General features: G+C 38.7%; 1 protein-coding gene and 1 pseudogene across 7 annotated transcripts in view; both read left to right on the top strand.

Annotated features, from left to right (window-relative positions):
- The window catches only part of ANKRD55 (ankyrin repeat domain 55), a 431,118-nt gene that overhangs the window by 198,682 nt on the left and 205,133 nt on the right, over window positions 1–27,303 (top strand). The window lies entirely within an intron of this gene.
- Window positions 18,266–26,426, top strand: LOC110257236 (annotated as a pseudogene).

Here is a 27,303-nt window from a genome sequence, read left to right as displayed (position 1 = left end):
TGATCTCAACCATCTTCAGATATAGCTCCAGAGCTATATCTTCAGATATAGCTCCAGAGCTCCAGAGTCTCTTAGATGAGCTTCAGATGACTGAGTCAATAAATTTGACCACAGTAATATATTTCATTGTCCTTTAAATCATTCAGTTCTGGTTTGGCTGGACCTGAGGCTAGAACTGGCTTGACCTGGTTTTTGACTGGCCAGGTTGTCCCATCCTTAGATTACCTTTTTTCTTCTCTAGCCCTATGGATACAGAATAGGAAGCAGCCTCAAAATCCTGCCAATAAAAGTTCTTGCCAGACCAGAGTCAAAATCAAGAGGTATCAGTTGTTCTCTTCTGGTTTGAACCTCTTTGTACCAGAAAGCATCGCCATAAATATTCTAGCATCTCTTGAAGACTTAAAAATGTTTTTGTTTAAATAAGCAAAATAATTTTTAACATCATAGTAGTAAAACTATAGTACCCCTATGGTTTAAGATATGGTATAAAAACTTAGATTAAATTTCTCATAAGAGGCTCTTCGTGGAAAGCCAGGGAATAAGAATTGTACCCTTAATAGTTCAAGGAATTTGTCATTGTTGCCAATGGCTGTGCTTTCCCACAGACTTCTCTTACTCCCATGAATCTTCAGTTCTGCTGGGACTTGATGAAGCTCTTAAAAATCAAATAACAGTAACTCTTTCAAGGTTACTTAATGAGCTTCAGATTTTTAAAAGCACATGTACACACCTTATCTCAAAGACTGATGACAACTTTTTTGTGATAGGATACTGAAACTGGCTATGGATCTGGTCCAAAGTGACATTGCTCATGGAATTCAACCAAGTCAGCAAAATCAACGTTCTGATTTGTGCTGGAGTAGGTGTCAATGACTGAAGCAAGCTTTCAGTTAAAATTTGACTGTGGCTTGATTCCTTACAGAACATGAGATTTTTAGGAGATATTTTTTGAGTAAAGTAAAATCTCCCAAGGTCAAATATCTGTGGGAAATGATCCTCCATTCTTTTGAAGATCACAGTGGACACTAGCATGTTTATTAATGGCTCTTCAATAAAATTATTTACTTTTTTGTTCAGCCCATTCATTCCCCAAATTATTTGGTTATAATAAATATTTTCCTACTTTGAAAGAATTGGAATCCTCTGAGATTAAGTTAACCTGATAAATCCTGAATAGGAAATCATGTGTGGCTGTGAGGCCATGTAGTATTCTTGTAAGACTATCCCATGTGTGAAGGCACTCTTCATTCAAGCACAGGAGAAGACTTGGAATAGCAGAGTGACTCTGTCAGATGGATATATGTCCAAGACATGCTGTGGTTCTGAAAGCTTGCCCCCATCTCTCTTTGACACAATTAACATTGGTTAGACATAAGCTTGGGGTTGCATTTTTCTCATACGTATGAATTAATAGAGCCAAAACAAACAAAATTTCAAATGTAAATGAAAAAGCTTATGAGTCCACTGCTGTTCTGTGCCTACAGTTCTATACTTAATCACTCTGTAAGCAGCCATTCCTACCTGAGCTTCCCAGGGGAATAGGAAACCATTTTGTTAACTCTTGCATTCTATAATTCAGGATATATAATTTATGAGCTGTTCCAGAGGCCAAGAACAGAATTATCCCAGCAGAAGATACAGTTCTTTAAGAGCAATGAAATTCCCATCCTTAAGCAAAAGGAAAAAGCAGATATAAAAAGTCCGAGAATCAATTAACAAATACATTAAATGCACATTTACTTAGGTGATGGCTAAAAGTTAGTTAGTTTAAGTTGCCTATTGATGTTTTAATGTTTGGATTAGTTGGGTTCTTTCCCATGTCACTCTCTCACAGTTAACCTTGACTCTGTTGTTGACCTAACCTGAGCTTTGCATACTTTCTACATCAGGAAAAGGTTAGGAATTTGTAAAGCAAAGTAAACAGGCCTCTGAGATTGGTTTCTGAAATAGTTACTTTCCTGTTGGGAATTTCAAATCTAAAACAGAACAAGGAGATCAGGCTTATATATGGCAGGCAGCTTGTGAGTCTATAAAACAGTTCATGGGCAAAGCACTGAAAAGGAAAATTTTCAGAAATGGAGCCAGTCTGCAGTATTTAAAGGGCTGGTCTCATTCTAACACACATTTCTGGATATATATCTTAAGATGAATAAACATATATTAACAGGGTATTGAGTTGTTTAGATAAAAGCAATTTACAGAGAAATGATAAAGAGAGAATGGAGAATGCATTTATAAACAGAGTTCTAAAAAATACAAACGATCTTTTTTCAGTCTCCATTAGGTAATGATTTAATAGAAAATTTAACAATGACATAGCCCAATAATTATTTTAAAAGTATAGAACTTATTTTAACTAATCAGAAAAAAAATTATTTAGTCCTCTGAATGCAGAATACTTTTTTTTTCACAAAGACAAAAACAATTAAAATTTGCCTCTTTGCAAACATAGATTGATATTTGAGTACCTAGTTTAGCCTGAGTACAGAGCAAGCTGCTGACAGATTTGCAGGGTAAAATTCATGGGTCCATTGGGGATTGCCTATTTCAATTACAGGCATCCACTTGCTTTGTTTGTACTAGCTATTCTTAATATGCAGGAAGGACAAAATACTATCAGATGATAAATTACCAGACCTTAAATGAAAATAGGTGAAATACTAAAATATGGCACAAATGAACCTATCTACAAAACAGAAACACACTCATAGACATAGAGAACAGACTTATAGTTGTCAAGTGGCGGGGAGGAGGAGGAGGTGGGATGGACTGGGAGTTTGGGGTTTATAGATGCAAACTGTTACATTTAGAATGGGTAAACAATGAGGTCCTACTGTATAGCACAGGGAACTATATCCAGTCTTTTGGGATGGACCATGATAGAAGATAATGTGAAAAAAAGAATGTGTATGTGTATAACAGGGTCTCTTTGCTGTACAGCAGAAATTGGTACAACATTATAAATCAATTATACTTTTAAAAAATAGGTGAATTAAATAGTCTAATTCTTTTAAAAAGCATTTCTTCTACAAAATTCTTTCTTTCCATGCTTTAACTGATGTCTTTAATTCTACAATTAGAAATATATCACCTTGGGTTAAGACATTAACCCTTATTAAAAAATAAACAGAAGAGCTATTGCAATATATTAAACCTTTTCTGTCAATTGAAAAGTAGATTAACGTATTATAATAAACTCTTTCAACTACTGAAACTCAAGGAGAATGAATTTGCCAGATCCTTTCCTGTATTCAGGCTTTTAAGTGAAGAGTAGTGTGATCCTTAGAAGAGTGAATGCTGAAGAACAATACGAAGGTCAAAATATCTAAAACCATCTTTCCAGATACTTTCCAAATATTAATAGTATTTTTCCAGTAGTGCTCATTGTAAATATTAACCCCCCTCATTTTAAAAGGTGACCCTAAAAAGTCTCTGGGGCTGTGTTTGCCTTTTTAGAATATCAGATTGTCAAGTCTTCTGAAATAGAAGCAGTATCCTCACCTAAGAAACACTTTAGATCCCCTTAGCATCACTTAGTGCCTAAGCTTGTCTGTACTTCTGCACACTGCCATTCATTCAACAAACACCTAAGGATGGTAAGATACTTCTGTAGTCCTCCTGCCTGGAATGGGAAGATAATGGGAGAGATAGCTCATTATCAATGCATTACTGTCTTTAATGGCCTCAATGTCTAATCCTCTCTGAATTTATCATATATGGCTCTTTAAAGGTTTGTTTTATCTGTTTTGCTTTGAAAGTGCATTTTTAAGTTAATTAGACTGTTTGTGGCTTAAAGAAAAATGCAAAGGTTTTCCTAGAATCCGTTAACAATGAGCGAACAAATATAATTTTAAGGAATCTATTTTGATATTTAATTGTATACAGACTTATCTGTAAATTCAGCTTCATGATGTGTTCTCCCATGTGCATTGTCTGTGAAAAAGTTTTGGAGAGACCACAGGCATTTTCTTGCATGGACCCAGACCCCTCTGACAAAAAGCCACAACCTCTGGTTCTTCACGTGCAATGCCAAGTGAGCAAGGTACCAAGGGGTCCTTTTGCTAAGTTTCTTGGTTTAGAATTCATTTGATAAATATGATTCCCATTCAACCAAGCTGAATTTTTTTTATTTTTTTAAATGTCAAAAATCACAGAACTGAGAAGGAGGAGTAAATTTGAAGCCAGGTTACCTGATGAAAAAAATTAGGATTTAGGTAATTACATAACCAGAACCATCCCTTGGGCCCAAAGCTAAAACAGTTTAACATAGCTTTGGTGGAAACCAACATCAGGAGAACTCAGGGCCCCACACTTTCCCATCCAGACTACTGGTTCATGTCCAGCAAAGAGACTTTTGTCCCTGAACATTGCAGGCTGATGGATTCCAATAAGAGCGAGACTAAGTAAATCTAACTGGCAAATACTAAAGTGCTTCAGTGATTTTTTTGAAAATTGATTTTGTGTTATTATAATACCTTGAGTATCCAGGGATTACCTGACTAAAGGTGATCCCTAGACTTGAAGTATTTTTTAAGTTGTATCATGAGATAGAATTCATTAAATTTTATTTCTAAAATTAGGTTATATACCTAATAACGCAATAGGAATCTTATTCTTTCTTTCTTCATGGAGCCAAGATATTTTTAAAATTGTTCTTTAGACTGTAATATAGTGATTTGGAAATAAGTTTTTCCAGCATGAATGATCTCTTAAACCAATGTCTGCATGCCACTTTTTTTCAGTTTCCATCAGATTCAATTAGTAATCTCAACTGTAAATTGATCCTGTTGTTATTCAGAATGTCTTTAAACTAGAAGTGGACTAAAGTAACATGCAGACTAGGGGGAAAAAATGATTTTATCCCTAATTTAGAACTTCCATCATCCTCTGTCTTCTTCATAACCTGAATCATTCATTTACCACAAATATATAGACCACTGAACAATTGCTGCCTAGAGATGTATGCCTTTTTTAACATATAAAGATGACAGAGTTATTAGTGCATCATCAGGATCTAAAATGTATTTTTTTCCCCAGCCTTAGTAGTAAACTCACCTGATGCTGTTTTCAAGCTAGCTGCCTAGGCGCCAATTAGAAGCCATAAAAGAGAGAAACTGAGTGATCCATACAATCACCTAGCTCATGACCCTTGACTCGTCCTGGTCCAGTCAAACAGGTTTTCATGGAAAAAAAAATAAAAGCAAACAAACAAAAACCCCCAAAACCCCCAAAAAACCCCAATAAACTTTTTATATAGTATCTTTAACTATGGTTTATGGGTAGGTAAAGATTAAATTATAAAACCACTAGCTGCATCACCAAATTTAATCAAAGTACTTGCAGTGAACTTTCTCTCTGATTCAGTAGTACCTAATTTCATTTTGTTTTCCAAATTAAAAAAAAAAAAAAACAAACAAAACTCTCAACCAAAGGGGGAGGGGGAAATCAACCACTGTTTTTTTTTCTTTTTTTTTTTTTAATATCTGGATAAACCTAGAATAACTTTTCAGATTTCAAGTATTGTACATAGCTGGCTTGATTTCTGTGTTAGTAGGTGTGTGTATACTTTACAGTCCAAGGACTGGAACTGGAAATGACAGGAGAGAAAGCATTTGTTTCAAGGGTAGACAACCACTACCCTGTCTTACTCTGCTACTGTTCCACTTGTCCTGTGTTGAGGTCTGGTTCCTGGCACTCCCCTCAACTATGACAAATTGATTCAGCTTCTTAGCCTTTATGTTTCTTGTATCGAAAATCTGTTTCTCTTGCCCATCTTCCTTCACTCTGGTTTGAATTCCTATGTTTCAGCCTGACAGTACATCAGGAAAAATAAAAAGAGTTTACGCTTTTGAAGCTTTGTTGCCTAACTAGGCTTTGCAGACACTGGGCTAATGACATATTCTTTACACATCACTCATAACACAGAATTGTCTCTCCATGAATGGGCACTTGCAAATATTGGTTTTCCCTAGCATTAACTAAAAGATGCATAGAGTTTCTATGTGACTTATTTTTTTATTTAGGTAAAATTCATATACATAAAATTTATCACTTTAACCATCTGAAAGTATACAATTCTGTGTGTCTTTTAGTACATTCATAACATTGTGCAACCATCATGACTCTCCTGTTCTAGAACAATTTCATCACTCCATAAGGAAACCTCAAGCCCTTTAAGCTGTTAACTTGCCATTCCCTTTTTACCCCAGCCCCTGACAACTACTCATTTGCTTTCTGTCTTTATGGACTTGCCTATTCTAAATATTTTATAGCAATGGAATTTATACAACGTGTGACCTTTGTGTCTGTTTGTTTGTTTTCCATGTGCCATAATATTTTAAAGGTGCAACCATGTTGTAGCACATATGGGTATGTCATTCCCTTTTATGGCTTTATAGTATCGTACTATACAGAAATACCATTTTGTGTTTGTCCACTCTTCAGTTGATGGACATTTGGAATGTTTAGACCTTTTGGCTGTTGTGAATAGTGCTGTTGTGAACTATGTGTACACTTTTTTTTTTTGAATATCTGTTTTCAGTTCTTTTTATATATATACTCAGGGAAGAATTGCTATGTTACATGGTATTTCTGTGTTAACTTTGAGGAACCTCCAAACTGTTTTCCACAAGCAGCTGTGCTGTTTTACATCCTTACCAGCAATATGTGAGTGTTCCTGTTTCTCTACATCCTCACTAATACTTTGTTAATTTCTATTTTTTCCATTATAGTCATCCTGGTGGATGGTAAAGTGGTATTTTATTGCGCTTTTGACTTGCATTCCTCTAGTGATTAACAATGTTAAGCATTTTTTTCAGTGCTTATTTGACTATTTGTATGTCTTCTTTGGAACAATTGTAGTCAAATTCTTTGCCCATTGTTTTAATTGGGCTTTTGTCCTTTTGTTGTTGAGTTATAAGAATTCTATTGTGGACACTACACCCTTTTTAGATAGGTGATTTTCAAAAATTTTCTCCCATTCTAGGGTTGTCTTTTCACTTTCTTGATCATGTCCTTTGATTCTTCTATGTGGCTTTTATAGAGCTAGCCCTATGTGAAATTTGAGGTGTTTAATGAGACTTCCAGCTCCTTCATTTCTCTTATGCTGTAGTCTCCAAGGGCCAGGGGAAAAAAAAAAGCTTTCTGATAAGTCCATTCACACTACCAGCTTAAATGATAAGGCATAATGTCTTATCTTCCTACCAGAGATACTGGCATCTCAGTAGATAAAAAAGAAGCAAAGGAATTCATGAAATTTCAGGTATAGATGTGCATAGTGGGCTGGGAGCATGGAAGGCCTTTCTGTTGCTCCTGAAATCTATTAATATCTCCACTTGTACTTAATATAAAGTTTCTAGTCCTGAGTCTGATGTTTTACAAAAGCCAACAATGTCTTCTCTGAAACTTTCTAAGTTTTTGTGGCCTTTGTTGAGCAGATATCATGCTAAGCAAATTAATAATTACATCTCAACATGTTCTGCTCTTAAATAGTCTGTGGTTCCATTGCTTTTGAGAAAAAAAAAATGGACCATTTTGTTGAAATTCATCTGTAGGACTGGAAGATCACCTCTGAGCTCTCATCCATATAGTAGCCCTATCTGTCTTCAGACCACCATGACCTCCACTGAACATAACTACATTTTCTTATTCAGTATTCCTGAGTCAGTTTGTTCTGGAGTTGAAATGAATCCATGGTCTCTAAGCCTTCCATGCCTGCAGGGGCACCTATTTAGGTCTTCTCTGCCATTCCCTGGACACAGTTCTTTATTTTAGCATCATGGATGCTGCTGACAGCTCTAATGATTATGCTTGAAGACAAAACCTAAATTACCCTAATCAGACTGCCCTGAGGCTGGCAGGTATGCACTGCTGTCACAGTGAGTTGGTGATCTACAATCTGCCATGAATAGAGCTCTTTTTCAGCTGCTCTGGCAGGGCCACCTGCCGTCTGTGCCCCACTTCCTGCCAGGAAGCTCTATGACCTTCAGCGGCCAAAGCCAAGTGATTAGAAAACTGGTAGCATTTGTGCCAGGAGCTCAATCTCTGTGGGTTTTGTTTGCAGCAATAGAAAATCAGGAAGCTCCAGAAAAGAACTGCAGAGAAGTGTTCCCCTTATCCAAAGATACAGGGAAAAGATTCTGCCTGTAAGAAGGTAATGAAAAAAGCTTGTGGTGAATTTTTTTTCCCAGACCTGTATGAGTAGTATTTGGCCAATAAGTTTCTCAAAATAAACACTTTTTAACTGCTTACCCATTTAGTAATGAAAGGAGAGACAGAAGCCTTTAATAAGATAAATGTAAAAGTAAAAATCAGACTCGGTTAGCAATAAATAATTGGAAACTGAAAATTTTTTAAATACTATTAAATAATAATGGAATCATAGGGATAAATCTGACAGACGTGCAAAAACTGCAGAACATTGCTAAGAGAAGTTAAAGATCAAAATAAATGAAGAGATGTATCATGTTCATGCATCACATGATTCAGCATTGTTGAAATGTCAATTGATCCCCCTTAAATGATCTACAGATTCAATGTAGTTCTAATAAAAATTCCAGTAATAATAGAAATTGACTAAAATTGTACAATTTATGTGAAAGCACAAAGAACCTAGAATAACAAAAGCAACTTTGAAAAAGAACAAAGTTTGAAGGCGAATGTTAGCTGATTTCAAGGTTTACAAAGCTACAGTATGAAAATATTGTAGCAGTAGTATAAAGATAGATCAATAGGATAAAATAGAAAGTCCAGATATATGTGCACTCACACATGGAAACTGACTTTAAACAAGAATACAGGAGTTCCCGTTGTGGTGCAGTGGTTAACAAATCCGACTAGGAACCATGAGGTCGCGGGTTCGATCCCTGCCCTTGCTCAGTGGGTTAAGATCCGGCGTTGCCGTGAGCTGTGGTGTAGGTTGCAGACGGGGCTCGGATCCCGCGTTGCTGTGGCTCTGGCGTAGGCCGGGGGCTGCAGCTCCAATTAGACCCCTAGCCTGGGAACCTCCATATGCCACAGGAGCGGCCCAAAGAAATAGCAAAAAAGACAAAAAAAAAAAAAAGAATACAAAGAAAATTCAGTGGAGAAAAGGCAGGATTTCAAATGAAAACTGTTGGAAAAATTAGTTATCCACATGCCAAAATATGGATCATATTTGCTCAGTATACAAAAGTTAACTCAAATAGATCATAGACTTAAAGGTAAAACTTACAAGTACAAAACTTCTAGATGAAAACACAGGGAAAATATTTGTGACTTTGGATTAGGAAAAGATTTTTGGGATATGACACCAAAGATATGATCAATGAAAGAAAATGTGGATAACTTAAACTTCATAAAATTTAGAACTTGTGTCTTTAAAGGCTTGAGATAAACAGAGACAAGTTACACACAGGGAGAAAATATTGAAAATCACCTATCTAATAAAGGATTTATATTAAAAACATATAAAGAACTCTCAAACTCAATAAGAAAATAAAGAACAAAACTTCAAAAAAGAAGACTTGAATAGATGATAAATTCTAAAACGTTGAAAAAGAAGACCATTATCATAGTCAATGTAAGACACACCCACACTCAGCGCATTAGTACCATTGTCTAGAACAGCTGCAGCAGGAACAGTAACAAGAAAAAGCTCTGATTTCGGGAGAGTTTCCACCCCATCCAATGTTTTACCCAAGGTCCTCAGCTTTTCCAAAGAAGACACAAAGACAGCAGTAAGCACAGGGAAAATGCTCAACATCATTATTCATTAGGAAACTGCAAGTTAAAGCCACAGTGAGATACCACTACACACCTATAAGAAGAGCCAAAATTAATTAGACTAGCCATACCAAATATTGATGAGGATGTAGATGAACTGAAACTTTCATACGTTACTGCTAAGAATATAATTTGGTATAACCACTTTAGGTAATAGTCTGGCAGTTCTTTAAAGCTTGCACACCCATGTCAGAGAGAGAGAGAATTGCACACCACATTCATAGTCGCATTATTCATACGGGCCAAGAGGTAGAAGCAACCAGGTGTCCCTGGACAGATGAACAGATAAACCAAGGGTGGCATATATAAACAATGGAATGTTACTCAGCCTTAAAAAGGAAGAAAATTCTGTCACATGCTACAACACAAAAAGGTAGTACTATATGATTTCACTCATATGAGATATCTCAAGTAGTCAAATTCATAGAAACAGAAAATAGAATGGTGGTTACCAGGGGTTGTAGGGAGGAAAAGGAGGCATCATTACTTGATATAAAGTTTCAGATTTGTCAGATGAAAAAGTCTGGAAAACTGTTTCACAACAATGTGAACATACTTAACACTACTGAACTGTACACCTAAAAATGATTAAGATAGTAAATTTTGTGCTGTGTATTTTTTTACCACAATAAGAAAAAAATGCAAAAAAAAAAAGTTGAACATATATTTATTATATAAGGCCAACCCAGTCCTTGGTATTTACAGGTGAAAAGAAAGCATATGTCCATACAAAGACTTATATACAAATATTCATAGGAGCCCTATTTGTAACAGCCAGAAACCAGAAATGACCTAAATATCTATGAACAGCTGGATGGATACACAAATTTTGGTGTAAATATAAGGGTTTATTTCTGGACCCTCAATCCTGTTCCATTGAGTTATAAGTCACCCTGATTTGATTACTGTAGCCTTGTAGTAAATTTTGAAATTGAGAAATGTGAGTTCTCCAAATTTTCTCTTCTTTTTCAAGATTGCTACCAGTTCTGGGGTTATATTCAATCTGTGTATGAATATATCACCAAAGAAAGAAACTTCCAACAGTCTCCCAGAAACCTCTCTATATAAACACATCCTTTCACATCTGATCATTTTTCTAATACAAGCCATTTTCTTTACTTTGTCCCTTAACTCTGATGAATTCCCTTCATGGACTTAAAGAACTTTCTTAAATTGACTTTTAGCTTTCTTGTTTGACATGATTTATCTCAGTTACTTTCATATTTCATTAAAAACCTAGCCTTTCACTTTTAGTCATTTTCAAGTTCCCCTTGGAATCTGTCACAGTAGGTCAGAAAAGATGTTAGGACATGGTTCTGAAACCTGGGTCCAGTGTTTTTCTTTCTCTCCTGTGTCGCTTGGATTGGAGACCTTCAAAGACAAGGATACTGTGAAAAGAGGTATAGCAGGTCCAGCTCAGACTGTGCTGTGTTACCCAGCATCCTGAGGGTCCCATACTTATGTGTGCTGACGCTGGCCTTGCACAGGCTTTCTGTGTCTTCCTAGAGAAGCCTCTTGACAGCTTGAGTCCTTGAAAGTCACTGGCCTGCCAAGGGAAATGGTTAGAGGAGGAGACCTGGACCCGTGGAGTAAAGCTTGCCCTTCCTTCATCCATAGGGTGCAGTATGGGCAGAGAGCCCAAGACAGGGCAGAGTGTCTGATCAGGAGGCTGGAGCAGCAGAGAGGCAAGCCCAGAGGGGAGGGCTGCCAGGAGCTGCAAGGACAGAAAATTAGCCCTTGTGAAGCAAGTCTCCTCCCCTGCCTCTTCTATGTTGGATTCCAACCCAAGCCAGGAAGCAATTGTATAGAAATGGGAGGGCTTGTTGTTGGCTGGAGGTCACCCAAAATAGAAGTTTCAAGAAGGATAATATACAAGGAGTGATGATGAAGTCCAAAACATTTTAATAGAGGGCCATTATCATCGTCAGTGTCAGGAAAGAACACACCCACACTCAGCCTGGTAGTACCATTGTCTGGAACAGCTGCAGTAGGAACAGTAACAACAGCTCTGACTCTGGGAGAGTTTCCACCCCATCCATTGTTTCACCTAAAGGTCCTCACCCTTCCCAACCCAGAATTGCTCTCATCCTTACTCTTAGCCTTAAGGAGGGGAATTGCAGCCCAGGCCAAGGCTGCTAGCTTTACTCAGGGCAGACTTACTCTGAGCCATCTGAAATATGGGTTGTTTTCTTTCCCTGAAGCTGTTTTCCTGCTGGATGTCTGTAGTCCCACTACAGCCACATCTGCTGATCCTATGCCAACCTTGGGGGCATGTCTTCTGTATTCTGGACCAGTTGACCCCAAGCAGAACTCAAGAGCTGTTTTAAGTCAGTGCCTGTCCTGCTGCCCACTACTTTTCCCTTTTTAGGGCCTCAGTTTCCTCAATGAAGAGATTGGCCTAAGTTCGTTGTGAAGTTCTTTGCAGATCATGTGTCCCATGACATTCGGAAGTGTCTGGTTTGGCATCTAGTGCAGTTATTATCTGGCTACTCCAAGAGGCTTGAATCTGAGCTTCTGGCCAGTCTCCACTTTCCCTTCAAAACTTGTGTCATCTTGTGTACTCTTTCTTTCAGGATCTTACTCAAACTGTTCCTGTTACCTCATATCTCTGTTTTCTCCATCCTGTGGTATATATCAGTGGGTTACCCAAACAAGAAGAAAATCAATATAAAAAATGTTACATTTTTGAGAATTATGTCTTTGAGCACCATGCACCTACATTATGATCAGAGTGCTTCATTGAATGAATAGCAATAACTTAAAAATACTTTAAAAAAATCTAGATGGATTTACTTGGGTATTTATTATGGACTTTCAAAATACTTACCCCCAAAATCTCAATGGTGGCTTCTTAAACAGGGAAGTTTTAACATGAGCTGAGAATTCAGAAAAGAAGTTGAAGTGAATTTACCGTTAGTGAAATGCAATATTCTACAATACTCGGTGCACTTCTAGTCCAAGAACTAGCACTGCAGACTGAAAATGGAGAGTGGTCTGTAGTCATGCAACTTCCAAGAAATACTAGGTTTAAGAAGTAAGACGCAGGAGGAGATCCCATCATGGCACAGTGGAAACGAATCCAACTAGGAACCATGAGGTTGTGGGTTCAATCCCTGGCCTCACTCAGGGGGTTAAGGATCTGGCATTGTCATGAGCTGTGGTGTAGGTTGAAGATGTGGCTCAGATCTGGCGTTGCTGTGGCTGTGGCATAGGCCAGCAGCTATAGCTCCAATTCGACCCCTAGCTTGGGAGCCTCCATATGCCGCAGGTGCAGCCCTAAAAAGACAAAAGACAAAAAAAAAAAAAAAAAAAAAAAAAAAGAGCAAAGGTAAGCTGAGAAAGGAATAATGGTGAAGGATGAGGGAGGGAAAGCTTATAATGCTCTGTTACCTCTATGTTTCCATGTTAGAAACAACCTGCTGTTCTTCATTTCATTAATCTTGTTAAATATTTCTGAGAGCAGTCCAGAATGTCACTATTCTAAGCACTTTGAATATAACTGCAAAGAAGTAAACAAAAATTCCTCCTCTCATTGATGAAGCATTCTAATTGAGGGAGGGAGAGAAGAAATACAACACATAAATAAAATACATAGTATGGAGGAAATGCAGCAGGAACAAGGTATAGGGAATGTTGAGGACATTGTCATTTTAGGTAGCTTCTTCAGAGTAGGCCGAAATGTGACTGTGACAGATGAGTAAATTGCTGAGAGAGGTGATGGAATGAGTTGTGTGGACATTTGGAATAAGTATCCAGGTAGAGGAAACTGCAAGTGCAAAGGCCCTGAGGCAGAAGCATGATTACATTTGAGGATTAACATTCAAGGAGACTAGTGTGGCTAGGTCAGGGCATAGGGAATCAAGGAGGATCCTGGTAGTAGATGTGGACAAAGAAATAAAGAACCAGTTTGTATAGTGTCTTAAAAGCTTTTGAAAGTTCTTGGTTTCTACTGATGAAATAAGGGGCCTCTGAGGGTTTTAAGTGGAGAAATGATGTACTCTGACTTAGCATTTAACAGAATGTCTCTGGCTGCAAGATCAGAGATTGACTGAAGGGAGCAAGAGCAGAAAGATCAATGGTGAGGCTGTTGTAAAACTGCAAGCAAGAGAGAGACTTGGAGCAGGGAAAGGCAATGAATGTGGCCAGATGTGTTTAGATGTGGGATACATTTATATGGTGTAGCTGACCTGTCTTAGCATTAGCATTGACAGCTAAATTAGACAAGCAGTAATTGAAAGAGAAGAATCAAGGATGCCTTCAAAGTCTGTAGTGTGAGCAGCTGAGGTGGTTAAACCTCTGGTAGGAGCAGGTTTGGGGAAGGGAAGGATCAGAAGGTCAGTTTTGGACTTTAAATCCAAACATCTTTTAAACTTCCAAGTGCAGATTTTCAATAGCAATTAGGTATGTGGGACAGTTCCTGCAAGGAATGAAAAAACTGTTGAAAGTTATCTTGTGATGAGAGACTATACATGAAAATTAGAAGTTGAGTGTTAAAAAAAAGTATTAATTTCTCAGTGACTCCCTTAATCACTCACACATTCATTCATTCATTCATTTAATATCCATGTTGCCCAGTCTCTTCACGGGGTCACTTTCAAACAAGCACAGGTTAGCAGCCAAAACTAAGCTTAAAAGTGAACCAGTCTGTTGGAGAACAGACTCATGGTTGCCAAGGGGGAAGGGGAGGGAGTGGGGTGGACTGGGATCTCGGGTTGATAGATGCAAACTAATGCCTTTGGAATGGATAAGCAATGAGATCCTTCTATACAGCACTGGGAACTATATCTAGTCACTTATGATAGAGCATGGTGGAGGATAATGTGAGAAGAAGAATGTATATATATGTGTGTGTGACTGGGTCACATTTGCTGTACAGTAGAAAATTGACAGAACACTGTAAATCAACTATAATGGGAAAAAAATCATATAAAAAATAAAAAAGATAAAAAATGAACCAGTCTGTAGTTTTGACTAAAGAAGCACTCCCAAGAGATCCAAGCAGCACCCCCACCCCCAGCAGATTTCCTGTCTTGCTTGTAAGGAGGGGAACACACACCTGGAAAATGAGCTCTTCTTTCTCTCACACAGAGACCTCCTGGGGAGCAAAACTCCCCACTTTATTATATGATATGGTGATAAAGAGAGGCATTGAACCAATATTTACAAGTCGCTCAGAATGGCTGTGGAGATATGCAAGGAGTTAGGCTCTAAAACAGAGGTTCTTAACACTGGCTACACATTAACAGCACCTGGGGATATTTTTTAAAGTACCAATGTCCATACCCACCCTAGATAATCATATTTAACTGATCCAAAGTAGCCCAGTTATTAGTAGTTTTTAGAAACTCCTCTAAGTGGTTCTAATGTGTAGCTAGGGTTAAGAATGAATGGTCTCACCAAAAACCCCAACCTCATCTATCTGTTCAGCTGCTGAAATGCAGTGATTTTAAGTTGACCTTGAAGTAATAGTGAACTAGATGAAGGGGTCACTAGAAAGGTGGAATGAGGAAGTATTCCAAGCAAGAGGAATAGCCATAAAAGGCATGCTAATAAAAATCCTGGCTTTAGAAAGCCAAGAGCAGCCTCTATAACCATTTTAGCAGTCTTTTTTTTTTTGTTTTTTTTTTTTTTTTTTTTTTTTTTTTTTTTTTTTTTTTTTTTTTTTTTTTCCATGTACAGCAAGGTTATCCTACATTATACATTACAGTTTTCCCCATTTCTTCTGTTGCAACATGAGTATCTAGACATAGTTCTCAATGCTATTCAGCGGATCTCTTGTAAATCTATTCTAATTGTGTCTGATAAGCCAAGCTCCGATCCTCCATCCTCCCTCCATCAGGCAACCACAGTTCTTCTCCAAGTCCATGATTGATTTTTTTTGAGGATGTTCATTTGTGTTATTATTCCATTATGTATTCATATGTTTTTTTTTTTTCTGTATTTATCATTATTTCTTTTCCATTTTTGCATGATGTTTTTTTTTTTGTATTCTCGTGTATATATACATCTTCGATCATCTCTGTCGATGGAATTTGATTGTTTCATTCTGCTATTGTGATAGTGCATTTTAGCCAGTCTTTAGGATGGAACGGTTATGCCCAAAAGGAGAACATTTACTCCTTGATTTTCTACAAAGTCGTATGAGAAATGATCTAAAGAAAATACACCATTAAATAGAGCTGGCACTGCTGTGGGAATTATTGGGTACGTAGATAACAAAAGGAATAGTATATCTTTTCACTTTCCTGGTGGATAGACATTTAGTTAGCAGTTTTACACGTTAACTACTCTGTTTGTGACTAGCTTATCCATTCCCTGGGAACACTTAGAAAGAGTACCAATGACTATAATTCTACCTGGGATTTATGGATTTTCAGAGACAAAGCTAAGATCCTCCTGGGAGAGTTTACTAGAACTATCACATAAAATGTGTTCATCCTGAACAGTCATCCCATTTGGCAAGAAAAAAAAAGAGAAAATGTCATGTCAAAAAAAAAAAAAAAGAATTTGACCCTATGTTACTAAAAATCTACAGGAAAAAATGGTCTTTATTGCAGTTACCCACATCTTCTGAGGAACAAGGACCATATCTTACTCTTCATTTTAACTCTCCCAACCTCAGAGCAATGCTTTGTCCACAATAATCATGTATAGGGCCCAGTCTCACATCTTCCTTCCCCTAGTTCTTAATGGTATTTTTTTATCTTTAGTTCTTGTCATTATTTTTTAATTGCTATTGGTTTGTGGGAATTAAGTTGGGGATTAACAGATCTTTTTTCTGAGCATAAAGACTTTATGGTCTTTCCAAATGATTTCTTTCTACACAATATATGTCCTTCTTTTGCTGATGACAAAAATGATGTTTACCAGGAAATATTTGTCTTCTCACATGCCTATGGCAATCATCCTGGAAATAGAAGTTAGGATGACCTTAAATCCTTGTACCATATTGTGTCTTTTCTTCAACTGCGTATGGTTTGGGGGAACAAGGGAGAGGGAGATAAAAGTTGTTAAAATAACGTGAACTTGGGGTAAACTTTCCAATATAAACATCTTTTGAATTTTTCCTACACTCTGAAATAAATTATTTGAAACAAATTACTCTGTTATAACAAGTTATAGTTTAACCAGGACAAAGAGAAGAGATTTATTTTCAAATCAAAGCAGAAACTTAGGGCCATAAACAAATTAGAAATGCTCAGTGCTCTTCAGAACCCTGCTGATGCCACTTCTTTGAATTCATGTAATCAGTACAATGTATATATTGAATTCATATAATCAATATATTTTAAATAAATTTGCCTTGTATATACCCATGTGCAAGCATTAACTTCTGATCAGTTGCCTTGAGGTAGGAAGGAGATATCAATGGCTCGAGCTGCTTTCACTGGAAAATATTTTCAGAGTAGCTTTGCTTTGGAAGTAGAGAAAGAGAAATAGTCTATTCTTATATTTTGTAAATATTTGGATACCTATTATAGAGAAGATATAGTGCTAGAGATTAAGAATAATAAACAAGACATGATTCCTGCCCTTGAAGAGCTCATATATGAGTGAGATTATAAAGGATGCGTAGGAGCTAGCCAGAAGAAAGAAGGGTATTCCAGATGATGGAAGCATCATTTTCTTTCTTTACCTTTTTTTGTTTGTTTGTTTGAAACGTAATCTTCAATGGCACAGAAATGTGAAGAGCTCTAGAAAGTTCCAGGAATGAAGAAGTTTTTAGAATAATTGGAATATATGACTCCTGCCAGAAAAGATGGTAGTTGAGTCTTGGATGATAAATGGAGAGGTAGCAGAGCATAGTAGCTGACAGCACAGAGGCTGGCCTGGGTCCAAACCCAGCTTCCTTCATTGACTAGCCACTTAATCTCTGTGCACCTTTAAAATGGAGATGGTGATGATATCTCATGGGCACTAAGAAAAGTGCTGGTATGGTTTACCAAGCTAAGGTGACAGAAGTTTATCCTGAGATGAGGCTTTACCAATGCTAAAATGGTTTCAGTGATAAGGAGAAGAAACATCACTTGAGAGAGATGTTTCTCAGGTGTTTCTGAAAGGCTGGTCAGGTGATTGGATTGGCTGAGTGAGGAGAAAACAGGAAGGAAGAGGTCAAGAATGGCAATCATGTTTCCAACTAGAGAAACCCTAGATGATAGGGCCTATGATCAAGATCAGAATATAGGACATGGAGATTTATTTTGGTCATGTTGTGTTTAAGCTTCCCACGTAACAACCAGGTAGTGGCCTCTGTTAGGCAATTAGTGAAGAAAGAAAATGTATGGAGTTTGGGAAATAAAATGGATTTGCCCTTTGTCAGTTTAGAAATGCTAACTGAAGTCAAAGAGGAACTTTATTTATTTATTTATTTATTTCAAAGAGGAACTTTAAAGTGAGAATATGTAGAGCATGTTTTCTCAGTCTTGGTGCTTAGTACTTTTGGGAATGGAGAATTAATTCTTTGTAATGGTGGAGGGTAGGGCGTTCTGTACTTTCTAGGATCCCTGGCCTCTACACACTTGATGCCAATGGCACTTTTCCCCTTAACTAAGACAACCAAGACTGTCTCCACATACCACCAAAGGCCCCCCAGGAGTTGGTTGGGTGGGTGGTATTAGCTCCCTGTTGGGAACTGAGGTTATAGATTAATGATGATAGAGAAACTTCGGCAGATTATACACATGCTGATCCTCAGTGTCTCAATACATTAATGCAAATAATTATAGCAATAGCACAGATGATGTTGTGAGACACATTCTGAAACAGTCAAGTGACAAGCAAACGGTCCTTAACACGATTAGCCAAAGTTTAAAAATCTATATGTGAAATAGGTGAAATGGTATTTTTGAGCTCCCTTCTCATTAAGGGACTGGTTTTGATCATCACAAAAGATACTTATCCATCTTCACAAGTGTCAGAAGTCCCTCCTCACATCACAGGGAAACGCTTGATTTCACATGGCCAAGCAGAGGACCGAAAATGTTACCCTGTTTTCACACAAAGACCCACTGGCTGGATGAAGCATTTCAAGTCCCCCAGTATTCTCACTTTCTCTGTTCTTTCTGCTGCTCCTCTACCCCCCAGTGGAGAAAACTGATACGAATGTCAAATAACATATTCATGGCTGCTCATGAGTCTTAGTTGTCACAGTTGCTGAACATGAGCTCTAGAGTATCATATATTTTGGTATTACTTGAAAACATTTTTTTAAAAGGCAAACAAAAAAAACAAAGTCAGACTCTAGGTCCTGGTTTTCAACAGCAGTAAATAAATCCTTGTATTCTCTTTTGTGTTAGGCCCTTTTACCACATATATTCAAGCTGCATCTCAAAGGAGGTGCCTAGGCACCACATGGCTCCTGTAAATTAAGTGAACTTCCTCTAGAAAGTGGCATAATTTCTATCTAGAAACTATTCCCCCATAGCCTTTTGCCTTGAGGAATAATCCATTAGTGAAACTGAAACAATTGCTCTGCTTATTTTATATCTGTTTCTTCTCTTGGATATATCTGAGAGTGTTGGGTGTTTTTTATTTTGTTTTGTTTCCTCTTTATTTTTCTCCCCTCTCTCCCCAGCCAAACAATCTTGAGAGCAAAGATATAATACCTAGAACCAAGAGTCACAGTTCACTCAGCCAACAAAATCTGGTTTCCAGCTAAGGGTGAAAGGAACCGACTGCAAGAGCCTCAACCTGCTGAGCCTACAAAGGCCCCCACCTCCCACACCACCAGCCTTCCAATGGAAAATTCCTGGGCACAAGGGTCAGCCTACAGACAAGAAATCAGCCCGCCATGCTCTCTTGGGCACAAGGACCTTGGCATCTGGCCAACCACTGTCATTAGAAGTGGAGACTTTTATGTTAGTTTTTCTTAAGTTCATGATTCGGGCAGCTCTTTATTATGATGTGATTATTTTTTTTTCTCCAAGGCCAGGCCTCCACCCTCACATCTTTGGTGGAATGTGTTAATAATTTGCTCTAGGGAGATGAAAGCCTCTTTGATACAAGTAGAATAAACACATGGAACACTGCTCAAAGGTCTAATTTCCACAATAGGAGCCCAGTTTAGAGACTTGAGAGTTGAATGGAGAGAACAGTCTCATTTCTGAGTCACTTTTCTCCCACAGTGTCCCTCCTTTACTTCTGCAGCTCTTCCCCTGACTTGTCCAGCTAAGGACCATGCCAGCATCTATCCTAGGACTGTCCAGACAATTGGCAGCCAACAAAGGCTGTCACTGACTATTGTGGTAAATCCCTAAACAAGTCCTGAAACAGACCGAAAAGGCAGTTTCCTTCTGGATGGAGTTACTTCGTGTGCGCTAAGGATCTTTCTAGGTGCTAAATTAAGTCTTGCTTCATGAAACCATAACATATTAAAGTGGGAAGGACATCATTGAATACAACCTCTTTATTTTGTAGATGAGGATATGGGTGTTCAAGAAGGTTATATAACTTGTCTGAACTCACATAGGTCTTGCAAATCCTAGCACAGTGTGTCCTTAAAACCTGTGCTGTTATATTCTTACGGTCCCTCAAGACTGCTTTCTGAAGCCAAATGAATGTACCAAAGGTTGTCCCAGTGGACAGTGAGGTGCTACTCCTGTCACACCCCTATCAATTCATAGAAATTCCTCTGTATTCATCAAAATTCATTTGAACATCCTGAAGCCAGCCTGGATAAGACTTAAACATGGCTGTAGATTGTATTTCCTAGTTTCCTTTGTACTTTAGGCTCTTTCAAGATTCATTTTGATATTCATTCGTTGGTAGGCTTGGGTACTTCAGAATATTTGGTTTGAGAGCAAGTTGTGGTCTGGTGGAGAGTCTCAGGGTATCCACAGGCCAAGATCTAGGAAATACTATCAATTAGACTTGACCTTGTTGTGCTACTTAACCTCTTTGTGCCCTGCGTTCTCAAACAATAAGATGGAGATAAAATCTGCTCTTTCTCAGGAGTGAGGTGAACATAAGCAACAGATATTAAAGATATTAAGTAAGTGAATGGAAAAGAGTCCAATATATTTATAGTGATATATTTTTCATCTTATAATTGTCTGGGTTTATAAACAATGGATAAATAGCCATTACAGTGGCTATTTCATTAATAATAGATTCGTACTTTAAACTTCCTTTCATGCAACATGAATTCATATGCTTTTTATACATTACTATGATGAATTTTCTGTGTAAAAGTTTGTGAAATTCTCTTTTTTTGAGGCACCCAAATATCCACTTTTAGCCATGTGATCCAAGGGTCATTTCATCATTTCTTTTCCAAAATTTAAAACATGACAGTAATCTTCTTTTCATCCAAATTTTGTAGCTTTGATCTTCATTATCTTAACCTTCTAAATATATAGATTTATTTATTTTTTATCATCAAAGTCATAAAACATGTTTTGACTCAGACACCTCAAGAGATTGAGTTCATGTCTGCAGTTCCTCTGTCAGATTCCTCCTTTGTAGCAATTTGCCTGAGTATCCTGAGGCTGCATTCCTCAGAGACAAGTCCTCCTTCTCAACTCCTCTCCTCCTTACCCCTCTCCCTCTGCTCTAAACACACAGTCCTTTCTAGAACACACAGTTGAAGGATTTCTTAAGAAAAATCTCACTTAACAGCCAGTAGTTTAATTCCTTGAGGCTTTGTTTCCTCTCAAAGACAACATTTAATTTGTGTTTTTAAACTGACAGTCTTTCCAAATTGGAAATGTCCCTGAGAAAAACTAGCAGTGCTTTTAATCCACTGGGAATTAGTGACACCTTGCCCCTTAATAGATGGCAGTCATGACAATTTGAAACTTCCCCCTGAAATGTCTTAGCAAAATCAGCTCTTTGGCCATTTATATTTAACAAAATGTTAATATTCTGGGATTTTGCCCCCAAATCATATCCTCACTGCATGCCTTTGAAAGTAAGCTTCCATCATCAGTGACCCATGATATGCTGCTCTTCTGGGAAGACACCATCAGAGCCTTGGAAACCTAGGATGCTGGGGTCCTAGAATGCTGCCCCTAATGGGGCAGGAAGAATGAAATAAATCACCAGAGGACACCAGAAAGAGAGATGGGTAGCTTTCTTCAGGCCAACTGCCGAGTTTCCTTTCAAGTACTGGGAAGAACAGGCTCCTTTTTTAAAAATGTGCCTCCTCTACCAATAGCTGTCTCCTCCAAGCCTCTAAGCAAAGTGGTGCCTAGTTTCTAAATCCAGCTTGGTGAACATCAAGCTACAAATTAGCTTGTGATTAATTTGTGATCTTCCACATAAACAGAGTAATCACATTGCCCTCCTAGGAGGCTGTGTGAATTCATTCTTGCTTTGCAGCTTGCTTAAAAGGGACAAAGCATTCGGTAAAATGTTAACAAAGTTCAGTATTGGGGATTTACAACTGTTTACCCAGCACTGTTGCTCCCACTGTTAATATGCCTTGTCACTTGTCCAGGCTGTGCCCTTGTTTCATCCTCCCCTGACCTGACACAATATGGGAATGTCAATATGATGATGCTAATAATGGATCCTTTGTGTTTGTATCATTGCTTTTTACCCAAAGATTCTTAAATGTACAAACTCACAAGGCCAGGAGTCCATGCACCTCTGGAACACGGAACACAGGCTTATTAACTCAGACAAGACTGATAGCAGAATGTATTTTCCACATGTGGCATTGCAAGAGTTAAGTGATTAGTCTGAGACCAGAGAGGGAGTAAATGGTGCCCACATTCAACCTGTTTCACAATAGTCTTTGTCTGTGGAGTTATCTCCAGAAGTTGTCCCCTGTAAAGCACTAGATACTTGTGGCTTTGATACTCACCATTAATTGATAACTGACTGGGACTTTCCACTGTGAAGAAATGGCAAAACAATAGCATTCCTTTGAGCTGTGCTTTCTTCTGAATCAAATCAAATCTAGGGCTGTCCCTTTGAGACAGATCAAGTGCCTTCATCTATTCAGTATGCATTTACCAAGTGTCTACTTTGTATTGGAATTTACATGTGGGAAAACAAAAATACCTTCTTTTAAGAAACTACCAATGTCACTGAAAAAAGAGAAAATGTCCATATGTGGAATAATAGTTGCCAGCAGTGTACTGCTAATTGCTGAAACGAGTTGCTCTTTTATGGGTGTTGTGGGGTTCCCAAGAGAAGGAAATGAATGGCAACTGAAGAGGTCTGGGAAGGTTGATGAAGAGTGGACTAAGATCTGGGATTTTAGAGAATGACTAAGGCTTGCACAGTGAGCTAGAGAGCAGAGAAGTGTGGTAGCCAGAAAGTGCTACCATACATACTGTGTCTTTACAACAGGCTAACAGAATTTGCATAAGTCAGGTTAAGAAAGAAAAGAAAGAAATATGTAACATGAAGAAGAAAGAAGGAATATGTAAAGTTGAGATCAAAAGCAGAAGCACGTAGGTTCACAAAACCCAGCAGGTATTTTTCTGTGTATTTCTGCACACTTCTCCTTCATCCCATGTGAGAGATTTAGCCAAGACCAGATGAAGAGAGGTAGTGACATTTTCCGTCTCTTTGCTGGGTTGAATATATTTGAATTTGAATATCAAGTTTGAAATGTGTAAAACATTCCCACAGAAACTTTTATTAAAGTACTGAAAACCTTTGCTAACGAGGAGGTAGTACCTAATGGCCCTTTCACTTATCAGAAACTTTATACCTAGAGATGGATAAAAATAAGAGGTATGAAGATATGTTTTAGGATATTAGCTAAAATTAATTCAGTACTTTACTGACTGAAATTTGGATAAAAATGCCAGAAAACAGTAGAATATGCTTCCTCAGATCTCGAAGCAGAGGGAAGAGAGGAGAGATGCCGAAATGTGATAGGACCACCAGGAAAGAGAATGAGACCTTTGCTTTGTAGAGGCAGTAAGCAGGAGAGGAGCCCCAGCCCTTGTCCTGGGCAAGAGGAGAGCATGTGTTCCCTGGAAAAAAGCCTCCCCAGCCTCTGTCACCATGCTGAAAGTGTCAGGGGCTATGAAGGAAGCCTCTACTTTTACAAGAACAGGGTCTGGAGTAGGACCATCCAGTTCCCCCTTAGGCTCTCTTCTCCCCGGGATTTCCTAAGTATTCCTGGATGCCAAGACTTCCCTTTACAATATAATCATTTTTTTTTAAAGGAGAAGATGCAAGTACATAAATGTGTGTGGTCTTTGGTGTGAATAAGTTCCAGGCAAAGTCTAAGCAATCCCCGCAAGATGTCTGGCATCAGAGCCTGTCCTATGAAGGAGGAGGGGGGTGATGAGGACAAGAGGGTACCTGAGTAGGGAGCCCCAAGATGAAAGAGGAAGGATGGCCCTTGTTGAAAACTTTACAGCTGTTCCTGGGGGCAGGCAGGGGTCACATCTGCCCTCAGACTCTGGCAGGGACAAAAGTGTGCTGTCACCGCAGGCACAGGCTAGCAGTTCAGGCCCATGGTGGATAAGATCTGGCTTTGCTTTTTAAAGGGAATTTCTCATCTCTAAGGGATTTGCTCATCCAGGCGTCACCATAAGTGATCAGGCATAATTCTTATGTATAAATTATGTCTAAATAGGGGCATTGGAACAGTTAAATATAAGGCATGACCTTGAGCAAAGTTATGTAAACTCGTGCTTCAACTTTCTCATCTCTAAAATGAGGATAAGAACAGTTCATATCTCATAGAGTTGCTGGGGTGAGTAAAGAAAGTAACACATATACTGGCTTAGTGTAGGGCCTGGCATGTGGTAAACACTCAATAAATGTCGGTCCTGATGAGCCTTTTCACTTTCCCTCCAACAAATGCTTTGCAAGACTTTGATGACTTATCAAGGTAAATGAAGTGAACCAAGTTTCATCTGTATCTCACCCATGAGCTGTGAGTCCCATCAGCATGGAGGCACATAATGTAATGCCCCCCAAACTGAATTTCAGAGTTACTGGAAAGTTTCTAAAAGTGTTGTTTTCAAAAACAACAACAACAACAACAACAAAAACACCCCATAATGTAGTGGAAAAAACAGGCATGGGCTTTGGAACTAGTAACACATAATCTTGAGTCCCAGCTTCAGTACTTAGTTCACCTGTGAACCTCCATTCCCTCATCTATTTTAGCACCATCTCATAAGGTTGCTGCAGAGATGAAAATACAATCATATAAAACATTTAGGTTCTTCCAGGAAAATGGCGACTCCCGCTCTTTGGCCAGAGTCCCCGCCGGCCGCGGATCCGGCGCCTGCAGAGGGAGCCATCGCAGACGTCGAGTGCCCGCCGCCTCGCCAGCCACAGCCCCTGCAGAATGTCCTCGCTGCCTCGCGGCTTTGAGCCCCAAGCCCCCGAGGACTTGGGCCAGCGGAGTTTGGCAGAGCTGCTGGAGACGTTGAAGGCGCCAGGTGAGACTTTTGCACAATGTAAAATTCATCTGCAAATTGCCCGACAAAGGTAAAAAGATCATAGACTCTGTTGCCAAACTGAAAGTTGCCATTGAAGAACATGAAGAAGTTAGAGGAGGTAGTGACCTCTTTCATCCTGTTAGTTTAGACTGTAAGCAGAGGACAAAAGCAATTACAGGTTATTGATGTGGACACAGATACAGCCCAGAATTCTGACCAGATACTTGGTACTTCATCACTAGTTCCTGGCTGCTCCTCTATAGCTACCATCACCTCATCTCAGACAACCTCACAGCAGGACCTGGTCCATGCTACTCCTGGAGGCAATGCTGAGGCCCCTGAGCCTGAACACTCAGTGAGCAAGTGCCCACCTTCCAGCAGTAGAGCCGCTGTGCCTTCCGCATCCGAAGCCAGTGAGTGCCTCCCTCAGCATCACATTTCAAGTCAAGCAGAGAATCATTCTAGCAGCTTGGACAACCTGTTTATTGATAGATTGCAAAGGATCACTATTACAGACCCTGGTGAACACCACTCGGAAGGAAACCCAAGTCCGGAGAATTTGACTGGCCTTTGGCGTGAGTCGCAGAAGAAGCCTCATTACATGGAAGTGTCAGAAATGCTAGCCAAAGATCCTCTGCCTCCACCACATAAAGTTAAAACCAATGTGTAAGTACCATCGGAAACAGGCTTGTCACAGGAGCATAAAATTTATTCCAACTCCAAAATTTGGTGGCCTTGGTGTGAGAACTGCTTGTACTTAAGAATGAGCTTATTGTGGAAATAGTGAAACTAGCCTGACTGGAGTGGAGGATTCATGTTAAAAATGCTTTAGTTTTTTTTAGCCAAATAATGGAAAGGTTTTAAATAGCAGATGGAGTATTAAATTTCAGGATCCTTAGGCAATATTTCACATTAAACACAGAATTATAAAATTTATTATGATTTTTTCCAAGCCATTTTCTGGCATATAGCTCCCCCTTTGAATAGACTGTAAGCTAAGGGGAGAACAACTGCAGGAGCTGATGGGCCTTCTCAGTAAAAGCTATTTGTGTGCTCATTGTATGTAAGCTGCAGGTGCTGTGGCTGCATAAGAGTAAAGATTCTGCTCCTCATAATGTTTAGGATCTAGATAAGGACCCTAGGCTTTCACACTTGGAAGAACATTAAACTGTGTAATTCTAAGGGGAAAGGAGCTGAGAAGGGGTTAAAAAAACCTGGAAACAGATTTGGGCAGGAGGGGCAAATTAACCCTGCTTCTAAATCCCTTGTCTTTTTTTTGTTTGTTTGTTTGTTTTTTTAGGGCTGCACCTGTGGCATATGGAAGTTCCCCAGGCTAGGGGTCAAATCAGAGCTGCAGCTGTCAGCCACAGCCACCTCAGATCTAAGCCAAGTTTGCAACGTACACCACAGCTCACAGCAACGCCAGTTCCTTAACCCACTAAGTGAGACCAGGGATCGAACCTGAGTCCTCATGGATACTGGTTAGGTTCTCAACCCACTGAGCTGCAGTGGAAACTCTTAAGTCCCTTGTCATAGTTTGGTTTCTGAGATCTCCAGAAAAACAAAAGCTCTTTGAGGAGAAAAGCATATTGTTTACTTATATGCAAACAGCATGCAAATTAGAGAGCAGCAACAATATCAAGGAGTAGACGTATAAGAATGTAACACAGATACACAGTCCAATCACTCCTGCCTTTCCTTGTAAAACTGAAAGCCTATAGGTAAAAATACCTAAAATAAATTTTAATTATTATGGAGACTTTAAAGTTAAATCTTTTAAAGGATTACCTTTTTAAGTAAACTTTGATTAAATTAAAAAAAAAAGGATTTAGCAGAGGATCGGAAATCCTTGGTATAAAGCAAGGGCTCAGCAGGTGCTGGCTGCCTGTAGTGGCTGTCACTGTGATGGTGATGGACAGATTTGCCTTACAGTACATTTGTAAATCACATTTTGGGAGGGGGGGCAGCTATAGTCAAAAGAGCACAGGTCAGGGAGCTCTAGTTTGACTCTTCCATTAAGATGCAGTGAGAAGTAGGATACTCGGTGCTGAAATGTCTGACATAATTACATATGTATATATCAGTTTGTTTTGGACCTTATGCAGTGTTTTGGGTTTGGATGTTCCCAGAAATTCCATTTTAATAGGGTAAATTCCTCACCCAGAATGTTCCCAATGAAACT

Source organism: Sus scrofa, chromosome 16 (genome assembly GCF_000003025.6).
Source record: "Sus scrofa isolate TJ Tabasco breed Duroc chromosome 16, Sscrofa11.1, whole genome shotgun sequence".
Classification (NCBI taxonomy): Eukaryota; Metazoa; Chordata; class Mammalia; order Artiodactyla; family Suidae; genus Sus; species Sus scrofa.
This window is presented reverse-complemented; position numbering and strand designations above follow the sequence as displayed.